Source organism: Quercus suber, unplaced genomic scaffold (genome assembly GCF_002906115.3).
Source record: "Quercus suber isolate HL8 unplaced genomic scaffold, Cork oak 2.0 scaffold_82, whole genome shotgun sequence".
Classification (NCBI taxonomy): domain Eukaryota; kingdom Viridiplantae; phylum Streptophyta; class Magnoliopsida; order Fagales; family Fagaceae; genus Quercus; species Quercus suber.
In genome coordinates this window covers 1,057,339-1,070,458 of record NW_027069547.1, presented here as the reverse complement: position 1 = coordinate 1,070,458, position 13,120 = coordinate 1,057,339, and the positions used below count along the sequence as shown (strand labels likewise).

The following is a 13,120-nucleotide window of genomic DNA, read 5'->3' as shown; positions in this document are numbered from 1 at the left end:
TGCTCTCTTCAACAAAACAATTTCTATTTCAAGTTGGCGTTAGGTCTCCTGTGTTGCCTGGTTCTAGGTGTCCAGTGTAGCAGCCCACTCTTCAACACTATTCAACACCAATTCCCTTTGTTCTGCAAGGTTATTCCTCACCACAGCAGTTTTTGCAAAGACAACATCTAGTCTGTCACACACAGAAGGTTGTTCCCCTTCTCTAGGAACTCCGAGTATGTTTTCCAAGACAGTTACCCTCGCCTTGGTGTCCAAAGATATTGCAATCGTGCTCTAATACCAATTGTCACAGGGTCAATTTTTCTTTTAAAATTTTCTGCCTATGATGGCACTAAGCCCCTGACTTAGTCTCAGCCAACATTCCACACACACACACTGCAAGAACACTCAGAACAGAATTATCAAAGGAATTCACACACACAGCACACACAGTATTCACAAGGCACCAACCCCAACCTTTATTACTCAATATCAAGTACAAAGGAAGCCTGGAGAATACACACGAAATTCTCTAGGAAAAATTACACACTCTGCTGTTGATAGCCCCAACAGCCTAGTATAAATGCATAGAAATAACTGTTACAGCAGTTACTGCCAAGTAACTACCCCTTGCCCAAGACTTGCTGCTACATGTGGTTTGACTTAGGACACCTTCAACTGCTGCTATCTTGGCCCGCTCTCCACATTTCCAGCACCTACACAGCAGGTCTGAACATCTAGAAAGTTAGGACCTACTTGATAACTGCTGCTGCACACTCTGCACATGCCAGCTCATATCTCAGCACATCATCATGGGACCTCTGCCCTTGCTCCAGCAGCGCACACACAATTGTTCCATCATGTTTAGAAGTCTTAGCCCCTACCTAAGACCTTCTTATCAGCATCACAGCCCACACAAGATGCCCATATACAGCACATCAAGTAAATGCCATCAGCCCACTCATACAAGTCCATGCATTCTGCCAACACCAACCAGCCTAATGCCTTGTACAACATATCATCATCACCGCAGCCCAGCACTGCCTTGCATCCAAGCCACCAAGCTTACACACAAAGCAACCATCAGCCAAGCCACCATTGCCATGCACCATCCCATAGGCTCGGCACTACCTGCTAGTCTGTTACTGCCCAACATCAAAATTCATCTCTGCCCACCATGGCCCTTCTTTACCATGGCCTTGGAGCATCATGTGGAGCAAGGTGCCTCCACATGTTGCCCCTCTTTAACCATTAATTGCTGCTGTGTTTGTGATTAATTATATGTTAAAGTAGTTTAACAAATTGGGTATTGCTTATATTTTATATTCCACACATATATTGTTTGAATATAAGCCTGTGTTGGTTTATTTGAAATTGGGGCTCTAAACATTCATTAGTGTTTTTACACACTAATTGAACTTTCAATTAATATCAGAGTGGGTGCACTTATTGTGGTTTCATTATCTAAGTGTGATCCTAGACCCCCTTTCGATAGATGAAGCTATGGAAAAGGCTACGTTGAATTGTGATTTAAATGCTTGTGGTAATGACTCTATGAGTATGTTTGAAGATTGTCCTAACAATGAACTCCAAGAATTATTAAAAACAAAGAAACATGCTTGAATGTTTGTTCACATGCTGAAATATTTTGAAAATGAGAACCATATCCTACACAATAGTTTATGTGAGTCAAATTCTTTGATTAAGAAGTATAAAGAAGGAATAGAATATTGTGTGATAAGATTGATGATCTTAAAAAGGAAATTCAGTCTAACAAGAGAGTGGAAAATGAAGATAATAGTAAAATCCTATATATATTTACCTGCTCCTTTCATCAGTCAATCATACACCTTATCCTCTTACACATTATCCTCTCACACCTTGTACGATTGTGTTGGCAATTCCAAATCATTATAATGTAGGTGACAAATTTTAGTAATTATAATCTTAATGTAAAGTATTTATTTCGAATATTGTGATTCCTTTTAATTAAAATCAATCAGACTTATAAGAGTTTATACACTAGACCTTTATTTTAAATTCCCTAATATTTTGATCTGCAAATTTTTTAATGTGCAAAATAGTTTATGAAATGCACTTACTAGATATATCTGGTTCTTCCTCACTAGATATATCTGGTTCTTCCTCAATATATATATATATATATGGTTAAATTTAATATTTAGCTTTTGATGTTTGAATTATTGTTTGAAATTTGTTCTTATATTTTACAATATTTTAATTTAGACCCTTGAATTGTTTTGAAAAAAAAAATCTTTATCATCAATTATCATCATATGGATAAAAAAATAAAAAAATATAAAAAATAAAATAAAAAAAGATAAAATTTAGTTATAAAATTGGCTGTAGCTTAAGTCTATAACCTTACTTAATATCTTTTTATTGGAAGTGATTTTTAATAAATCCACCATCGGATTACATTTTCTTTTTATACCCTCCATCATTGCAAAATTTCAAGAAAATTAAAGATCAACAATTATGTCATCAATAAATTTTTTAAATTGCAAGTTTTTGTAATTTAAAATTATGTATAAAATATAACCTTATAGATCATATAGTAAATAATATCCGATTGAGAAAAAATTTGACATGTGTATTAAGAGCGTATAGAACATGCAATTCAACGATTAGATTTTCAAAATACGTAGTAATATTTATTTCATTGTGTGAGTTTGTAGTATTAAGCTATAACCAATTTTGTAGTTAGACTTTGTTTTTAAAAAAAAAGGGAAAAAAAAAAGCATTCATCATAAATGGAATTCATGTCTTATCTTAAACTCAATGCCATCAAATGAGCATGATTATATGTTTGGGTACCTGAGGACCGAGGAGGAAGTTGTAGGGTCGAAATACTAGACCTAGGCTCAAAGAGGAATAAGAAAGGTCATGGCATTGATTTGGGCACAACACTGAATGCAGGCCCAAGGAGTGATGACGCCCGAGGAAGGAGACAGATCCATTGAAGTTCCATAGGGCGTTCTACAGAGTGAACTGCAAACTGAAGGAAATAGAGTTCAGTGGCAGACAAGGAACCGCTGGGCTGGAGCTGCCTGTCACATCCAAATTAAATGGTGTACATCAACTTTATCAGCCACATTAAATGAGGAAGTGACCTGAAGAGTGTTGGCCACAGCTACACCAGCTACCGCCGCCACCTACTTCAGATGCAGAAGGTGACAGGTGTTGAAGAGGGATGAAGGTCAAATAGAGATGGACGGAGAGGATGCAATGGGAAAGGGCTATAAAAAGAGGAGGTTTAGGATTCTTTTGGGGACTTTTGGAGCTGGCCTTTAGAGGAGCCTCTGAGAAAAGTTGTTCATCTAGTTCTAAGTATAAACTGGATTTTGTCCAAAGATAGCTTTCGGGCTGAACCCATGCTTGTTGTTCTATTCCATCTCTTATAAATTCTATTGGTTTAGACCAAGTTTAACAATTCAGTCCATTGCTTTAAGTGGGCTGGTGTGCAAACATTTTTTGGGTTCTTATAATTGGCGCCGTCTGTGGGAAGCAGCAAGCGCCTGTGGATCTGCCCTGAGTACTGATGGCTAATGAAAGCCAGGGTGAGGAGGAGTCGGTTGGTTCCCATAGGGAGAACCCCTTCGTTAACTTGGAGCGTAGGAGGGATAGACAGCATACCCCCAAATTGTGGTGGGGTCACATCACACTAAACGTACTGAGCAGAATCATCCCAAGCCCAAGAATCAAGCCTCACCGGAGCAGGAAACGCTAGCGTTGCAACAGGAGGTTAATCGTTTGCGCAAGAAGCTAAGGCAAAGGAAGCATGACATGAGGAGCCCGTCCTCCCCATCGAGTGAGGGCTCAAGGGAGAGCTAGGACCAATCATACCGATGCAGGTCCAAAACCCCGCCCAGGGAGACCTTCTCAGCCTCCTTGTGTTGGGACAGGCTGGAGAAGAGCAACAACAAACACAAGAGGGGGCCCTCTTATCGTACTAGGGGAAACGATGCCATGAGTAAAGCCCTATGACAGATTTCTAAGTCCCATTTCGTCATGAGGATTAAAAAGGCTAAGCTCCCTCACCATTTCTCCTAGCCAACATTCACTATATATAACGGAAGGACAGACCTCGTGGAGCATGTTAGCCACTTCAATCAGAAGATAGCCATCCACGCCGGCAATGAGGCCTTTATGTGCAAGGCCTTCCCTTCCAGCCTCGGGCCTGTTGCCATGCATTGATTTGATGCGTTGGATGAAGGGTCGATAAGGTCCTTTGAAGAGCTGACCAGGGCATTTGACACTAGGTTTATAACCTGCAGTAGGGTCTCCAAGCCATTGGATGCTCTGCTATCTATGGCCATAAAAGGGGGGGAGACCCTCAAGACCTACTCGAACCGATATTGGGAAATGTACAATGAAGTGGACGGAGACTTCAAAGACGTGGCAATAAGGACCTTTAAAGTCGGCCTCCCGATTGAGCATGACTTGAGGAAATCATTGACGATGAAGTCCACCTCGAACATGCGCCAGCTTATGGATTGCATAGAAAAGTACAAAAGGATAGAAGAGGACTAAATGCAGGGGAAAGGTAAAGCCAAAGCGCCCCTCGAGAAAAAGGACCCTCGGGGAGGAGGATACCATAATAATCGACCTCGAAAGGACTTCCCTAGTCACCCGACATCCGAAGGAGTTCACATGATCAATTCACTATTCAAGGAGCCGGTGCACCAGATACGAGAAAAGATTAAAAAAAAAAAAAAAAAAAAAAACAAGCCGTTTTTCAAGTGGCCCAATAGGATGGGTTGGGACCCGTCTAAAAGAAACCAAAGCCTCTATTGCAACTATCATCGACACAAGGGATACACGACAGAAGACTGTAGGACATTGCGGGATCACCTCAACTAATTGGCAAAGGCCAAGAAACTCGGTCACTTCCTACATCAGCCTATGGAACAGACCGGACACTCGGGATTTGGGACACACAGAAATGACCATCCTTGGCCAGCTTTAGGTACTATTAAAATGATCCTTGCTAGACCAAGAGGTAACATCAGGCCGAATTCTCGAGTCATGTCCGTAGTGGGGGGCTCTCACCTGGAGGCTGGAAGTCAGACTCACAAAAGACCAAGAGTGACGGTCCCAAACCTGAGCTTTTCTTAGGAAGATAAACGGGGAACCCACCAACCACATGAGGATGCTCTAGTGGTCACTGTGAGAATTGGGGACTATGACATTAAAAAGGTACTTGTTGATCGGGGAAGCTAGGCTGAGGTGATGTACCCGGATTTATACCGAGGGATAGAATTGAAGCCTGAAGACCTGGATGTGTGTGACTCTCCGCTGATGGGCTTCGATGACAGAATGGTAGTCCCCCGAGGAATGATCAAGCTCCCCGTACAAGTTGACGGTGTGGAAGTCCAGGTGAACTTCATAGTGATAGAGGCATTCTCCCCGTACATCGCTATCCTCAACAGACTATGGTTGCATGCCATAGGAGCTGTCTCCTTAACCCTGCATCTTAAAATCAAATATCCTACTCGTGAGGGAGTGGGGGAACTAGTAGGCGATTAGGTCATGGCTCAACAGTGCTTGGTGTCAGCGGTTACACGGCAATCATCAGGTCCAGCCATGGTTAATGAGGATGCAACCCAATAGCAATTAAAGAGGGCTGCCGATGAGTAACTGACTGAGATGTTGAAAGAATCATCTGAGGAGTTGGAAAAAGTAATGATGGGATTGGACGTGGAGTAGTATTTCCAGGTACGATCGCAGTTGCCTCCTAAAGAGAAAGTAGAGCTGGTAAAGTTCTTGAAGGCAAATGTAGACATTTTTGCCTGGAATGTGGGTGACATCCCAGGAATTAATCCCAAGCTAGCATGCCATCACTTAAATGTGAACCCCGAGGCAGTGTTGCGCAAACAGCCTCCTCGGCGATCATTCGACGTTCACGCCGAGGCGGTCAGGGTGGAAGTAAATAAGTTGAAACAGGCCTGGGCTATCATGGAAATCTTCTATCCCGAATGGTTGGCCAACACAATAGTAGTAAAGAAGAAGTGCGGAAAGTGGCAAGTATGCGTAGATTTCACAGACCTTAACAAAGCCTGCCCGAAAGACCCTTTTCCTATCCTTAAAATTGATCAACTGGTAGACGCCACAATGGGACATCTGCGGATGAGTTTCCTGGATGCATTCCAGGGCTACCATCAAATACCACTGTCATTAGCCGATCAGGAGAAAACGGCCTTCCGTTCCCTCAATGGTAACTTTCATTATCGCGTGATGCCCTTCGACCTTAAAAACACCGATTCAACTTATCAAAGAATGGTGACTTGGATGTTTGAAAAACAACTTGGGAGGAACATGGAGGCATATATTGACGATATGGTGGTTAAGAGCAAACAAGCAGAGGAGCATCTGGTCGATCTAGCAGAAACCTTATCGGTACTCAAGGAGCATAAGTTACTCCTCAACACATCCAAATGCTCTTTTGGGGTTAGCTCGGGCAAATTCCTAGGGTACATGATTACTCATCGGAGAATAGAAGTCAACCCAGAGTAGATTAGGGCCATCAACAGCATGCACCCTCCTCGAAACCCTAAGGAAATGCAAAAGTTGACCGAGATGATGGCAACCTTGAGCAAGTTCATTTTTCGATCCGCGGATAGATGTCATCCTTTCTTCGAACTGTTGCATAAATGGAAATATTTCTGGTGGACCGAGGAATGTGCTCTTTCATTTGAGGACCTTAAGATGTACTTGTCCAATCCTCCAATCCTATCCTAACCCGATAAAGAGGAAGTACTCTATGCATACCTAGCGGTCACCGAGCACTTCGTTAGCTTCGTCCTTGTCAGGAATGAGGATGAAGCCCAGAAGCCCGTCTATTACAATAGCAAGTCCTTGCAATAGGTGGAGATGCGCTATCTCCACCCGGAAAAAACAGTGCTGGCCATTGTTCATGCGGCCAGGAAACTTCCTCTTTAATTCCAAGCCCACACGGTGGTAGTGCTCACTCAGTTACCCTTGCAGGCTCTGCTGAGGAAATCCGATTACACCGGTAGAATTGCAAAATGGGCAACTAAGTTGGGAGCCTATGATGTCAAGTACCTGCCCCGGACCACGAAATTTGCAGAATTTGCTGAAGGTGTCCCCGAGAAGGAGAGCGCAGCCATAAGCTTAATGGTTTCGTCGACCACCACCACCCCCGTATGGAAGGTTTACGCGGATGAAGCTTCCAATCGAAAGGGAGCAGGGGTGGGAATTATGCTGATCACACCTAAGAAATTGATAATAGAAAAGTTGTTGCGACTAGGATTCCCAGCCACTAACAATGAGGCCGAATACGAACCTTGCTGGCTGGAATAAACATAGTCAAGCTGCTTGGAGGAAGGACAGTTGAGTTGTATTCAGATTCTAGGTTAATTGTGGGTTAAGTCAATGGTGACTTTGAGGCCTGAGATGAAAGGATGCAAAAATACCTTACCAAAATGCAGGGTGCACGAATTCACTTCAAGGGTTTCATGTTGGAACAAATCCTGAGAGGACAAAACTCTCATGCCGACTCTCTAGCCACGCGAGCCACTTCACTTGAATCAGACCTTCCTCAGGTCATTCTAGTTGAAGAGATCGGCACCTCAAGTTTTAAGGAGACACCTTTGACAGGGGTGTGTAGCCTCCACGTAGGCCCGAGCTGGATGGATCCCATAGTGACCTTTTTGAAAGGAGGATCCTTGCTTGAAGATAAAATTGAAGCAGAGAAGGTACGCAGGGCTGCCCCTCGTTACTGGCTGTCTGAGGAACAGAAGTTGTATAAGCGCTCTTACTCAGGCCCTTATCTGCTATGCGTTCACCTAGAGGCCGTGGAGCCCTTACTGGAGGAACTACATGAAGGCATCTGAGGGAGTCATATCGGAGGGAGATCTTTAGCACACAGGGCCCTCACACAGGGTTACTAGTGGCCCAACATGCAACAAACTTTCCAAGATTACATCAAAGGGTGTGAACAATGTCAGAGGTTCGCCCTAAACATACACCAACCAGGAGGAATATTGAATCCCTTGTCTAGCCCTTGGCCCTTCGCTCAGTAGGGTCTAGACATAATAGAACCATTTACTTGGGCCACTGGAAAATGAAGATGGCTCCTCATCGACACGAACAACTTTACCAAGTGGGTAGAAGCCGAACCCCCCGCCAACATCAGAGACGTTGATGCCAAGAAGTTCGTCTAGAAGAATATCATCACTAGATTTGGGGTGCCACACACCCTGATTTCAGATAATGGTCTCCAGTTTGATAGCCAGTCATTCAAAAGATAATGTGGAGAGTTGGGAATCAAAAATGGATACTCCACACCAGCATACCCTCAGGGAAATAGGCAAGCAGAGGCCACCAACAAAGTCATGATAGCGGGGCTGAAGAAGAGACTAGATGATGCAAAAGGAAAATGGGTGGACGAGCTGCCCCACATGCTATGGACATACCGCACCACACCCCGAAAGTCAACAGGGGAAACCCCATTCTTAATGATGTATGGTTCAGAAGCAGTAATCCCTTTTGAGGCTAGATTTCCAACTTTGAGAATGGACTAATTCAACGCTGAAGGAAACCATTAGTTACTTCTAGACAGTCTAGATTTAATCAAGGAAAGGCAAGAAGTGGCAGCCGTAAAGATGGCACACTACTAGCAAAAACTTAAGTAGCAACATGACAAGGGGATCAAATCCAGGCCATTGACCCCAAGAGACTTAGTTCTGAGGAAAGTAGTAGGGACGGCCAAGTTCCCTACTTACGGCCTACCACTTGGAGGACCTAGATGGGAATGTAGTCCCTCGCCCATGGAATGTAAATAATCTGCAACATTATTACTACTAATAGATTATGCGCTAGTTGTGTCTTGCTTTGTTATACCCTAAGTGTTAAACAGAACCTAGGACTTACCTGACTCCTTGGCCATAAGCCAAGGGTAAACTAACCCGGAAAAAATATACCAAGTGTTAAACAAAATCTAAGACTTTCCTGGCTCCTTGGCCTCAAGCCTAGGTTAAATTAACAGGGCGAGAATATCCTAAGTGTTAAACAGAACCTAGGACTTGCTTGGCTTCTCAGCCATAAGCCTAGGGTAAATTAACACGAAAAATATATAAATATATATATATATATATCCCAAGTGTTAAACAGAGCCTAGGACTTGCCTGGCTCCTCGGCCATAAGCTTAGGGTAAATTAACATGGCCAAATTATTTTGAGTGTTACACGGAAAAAATATCCTAAGTGTTGAACAGAACCTATGACTTGCCTGGCTCCTCGGCCACATGCTTAAGGTAAATTATCGCAGCCAAAAATTTTCCAAGTGTTAAGCGTAAAAAGGGTTCAAGTAGCAAATATCGAAGGCACTTGCTTTGGACTTCAAAAAAAGAGTGCTAGTTAACTTACTCACATGCACATTCAATTTCAAATTTTTATGGCTTGGTTGACAAAAAAAGAAGAAGGGACAAACGCGAAAATGTCTATAAGCATGAAAAGATAGAAACCCTTAAACATGTAATCATTCATTATGAAAATCTTGTTACAAAAAGGGAGGGGCAGGGGCCACTACATGTACACTGTCCCATCACAAAAAACTCCCCAAGGGATTCCTACATAGGAGCAAAACTAAAAGCTAGGCTCTTTTTCTTTGGCATTCTTTTCATTTTGCTCTTTCTACTCCTTTTTCTCTTTCTTCTTCTTTAAAGGCACCCCCTCAGGAACCCCTTCTTCAGCCTTTACATCCACTATAATTTCTTAAGGTGGGAGCCCCTGGGACGAAGTAGGGGAAGGAAGTGGATCTTGGGGCTTGGCAGAAGTGGGAGGAGCAGAACCTGGATTCGTTGGAGGCCGAGGACCTATGGGTGCCAGGCTCAAAGCGAGGGGATAGTACATCCTATCAGAAGCACGTAGCTCTGATTCGGGGTCAACTCCTGCAACATTCATAACCTCTCCCCACACCTCTCAGCTGAAGGCACGAGCAATGTCATGAAGTTGGGCGATAAGACTCTCAGCAGTCTTATTCATGCCCGCATCATAGGCTGCTTGCTCGATTTGGACTTTCTCAGCATCCTTGGCCTCCAGTTATTGGTTTGCCTATTTCAGCTCCACTACAGTGAGAGCCAGTGTACTCTCAGCCTTCTTCTGGGCCTCCAAGGCCTCGAAGGCCTACCTCTCGTAGCCTTTCAAAGTGGATTCAGCATTGCGATAGGCTTTCTCCACATCTGACAGCTGAGAAAGGTTCTCCTTCAGCTTTTTCTCCACCTCGACCCGAGCCTTCTCAGCATTCTTGTGGGCCTTCTTGGCCTTCCTGGCCATATCCAAGGAATGTTCAACCCACCCCTCTGCCATGAAGGCAGCCTGAACAGCCTACAAAAAGGAGAACAAGAGAAACCAAGTAAGCACTGTATAAATCTTAGACAAAACCACTCGACAAATGAAGAGGGGCACTCTACTACCAGAACTGAGCTACCCTTTGAGGGATCCCTCAGGATGGCATCATCGAGCACGGGAGCGCCCGAATTTAGGGTGAAGGCAGGCCTCTAGACAGAGGCCTTCCTGGCATGGTCCTTGCCACTATCCTTCAAGGGCCCAATGTTTTCGGGGCTCTTCCTCTACTGCCTTTTGCTCGGCAGGCCTCCTTGACTGGGGGCTCAAATATCTCCCCCTCTTCAGCCACTTCCGCCCCCTTTCCCCCTTGTCCTTGCTTACACTTCTTGTTTACTGCCTCAGCTGTTACGGCGGGGGTTGGTGGGCGGGGTGGTATTGACACCGCCGAGGAAGAGCCTCTGGCATAGGCCGTCAACAACACAAGAAGGTCGGGGGTCCTCTCTTCAAAGCCCATAGTTGTTGATGAAGGGGCTTGTGAGGTGCTCGGAGCGTCCGGGCGGTAGAAAACTTCAAAATTTTAATTTGTCACCTCTTGGATAGAGTTGTATGTGGAGTCCTCGGCCTCCTCGTTAGATGGTAATGGAGGTTCTTAGGAGTACAGGAGTTGGGCAGCTAGAGGCGTCAGGACCTGGGCGTCTTACATCCCCTAGGGATGAGGTCTGTCAGCAAAAAGCTTAGTACAACAACGTGTATCAGAGCCAAACGCAGGTCACAGGCCTTGATAACGTTTTTTGGACTTTAAAAACGCTTGGTTAAGGGTTTATAGCCCAGGGTGACGTGCGTCGCCCTGAGCTACCCATCTATGTGCAGGAATATCTCTAATCTGAGGATTCTGTTCAAGTCATGGAAATTCACCAAGTGTTTGGCTGGGGCTGTGTGGTACTTTTCTGCCAAGAGAAACCATGAGTATCGTTAGCAAAGGAATAAAAGAGAAAGAAACAGTAACAAAAAAAAAAAAAAAAAAACTACTCGAAATCCTAATGGTAACCCCAGCCCTCGGGAGTGCTACCTGGTTCCCTTTCCTGGGTGGGGCAATGCCTCCCATCGTGCCTTCCTCCCGAAACAATAAGGTAATCTTGGTCCATGCCTTTGCTCGAATCAGGCAAGCATGAGATTAACCTAACTACGGGAGCCTTCACTTCATGTAGTATTTTGTATTTTCCCCTTTTTGGCAGTTATAGACCCAGTTCAAGTCATGCCAAGTGAGGTGAGTCCCCATTCTACGATTTATGGCGTCTACGCATCCGAGGATCCTAAAAATGTTGGGAGAGCACTGGGTCAAGGTTAGCCTATAATTTATGAGGTAGTCTTTAGTTACTGATCCCATAGGAAGTTCCATCCCGCCTTTAATAAAGGCAATCATGGGAATAACCACCAACTCAGGAGGTCGGTTCAAAACTAACCATTCACCCTCCTCGCAATTCCTAATTTCCACGCTACCAGGGATCCTAAATTAAGCCCTAAAGGTTATCCTAGCCTCCTCAGTGTCTACTAACCTAGCATATCTACCCATGGTTTTTAAAAGGGCAAAGTGAGAAACTTATAAATTTAAAAAATTAAAAAAAAAAAAAAAAAAAAAACCAACACACCTACTGTAGAAAGCAAAGAGAGCTCCTTGGGAGTGTTTTTCTCTTCATCAAAAGTTGAAGTCGCCAGGATATCAAAAATGAGCCTTAGCCAGCTCTGGATCCTCCTTTTATAGGAGTAAATAATGAGCGGTAAAATTGCTACCCATAAATGAGAGGAAATAGGGGCCGTACGATTCTTATCAAACCATAGAACGTAGGGAGACAAGCAGCCACCGAGCACCATAAATGAGAGTTTGTGGATTCTAAAGCGCTAGAAGCGTGCAAATGACAGATGAAGGGACGCTAATAGGTGTGAACGCATGTGGCATGTGCTTGTTTCACTTACGAAACTAAAACTTCACCCTTGTCTCATAAACAAATGGTGAAAGTTTTAGGGGGCTATTATGGGTACCCGAGGACCGAGGAGGAAGTTGTAGGGTCGAAATACTGGGCTGGGGCCCGAAGAGGAATAGGAAAGGTCGTGGCATTGATTTCGGCACAACACTGAACGAGGGCCCGAGGAGCGATGACGCCCGAGGAAGGAGACGGATCCGCTGAAGTGCCATACGGCGTTCTACAGAGTGAACTGCAAAATGAAGGAAATAGAGGTCAGTGGCAGACAAGGAACCGCCGGGCTGGAGCTGCTTGTCACATCCAAATTAAATGGTGTACACCAACTTTATTAGCCACATTAAATGAGGAAGTGACCTGAACAGTGTTGGCCACATCTACACCAGCTACCGCCACCACCTACTTCAGATGCAAAAGGTGACAGGTGTTGAAGAGGGATGAAGGTCATATAGAGATGGACGGAGAGGATGTAATGGGAAAGGCCTATAAAAAGAGGAGGTTTGGGATTCTTTTGGGGACTTTTGGGGCTAGCCTTTGGAGGAGCCTCAGAGAAAAGTTGTTCATCTAGTTCTAAGTATAAACTGGATTTTGCCCAAAGATAGCTCTCAGGCTGAACCCATGCTTGTTGTTCTATTCCATCTCTTAAAAATTCTATTGGTATGGACCAAGTTTAACAAATTCAGTCCATTGCTTTTAGTGGGCTGGTGTGCAAACATTTTTTGGGTCCTTCTTACATCCCATCATGTTATGATGATGATCTTAGGATGAGATCACCAACCCATCTACACCAAAGCCTCCCGCAGTTCCCTATTTCTCTTAGAAATAGACCTG

At 44.2% G+C, this 13,120-nt stretch overlaps 1 pseudogene; it reads left to right on the top strand.

Moving 5' to 3' along the window:
• Positions 1-3,969: 3,969 nt before the first annotated feature.
• Positions 3,970-5,529, top strand: LOC136067693 (uncharacterized; annotated as a pseudogene).
• The last annotated feature ends 7,591 nt before the right edge of the window (positions 5,530-13,120 follow it).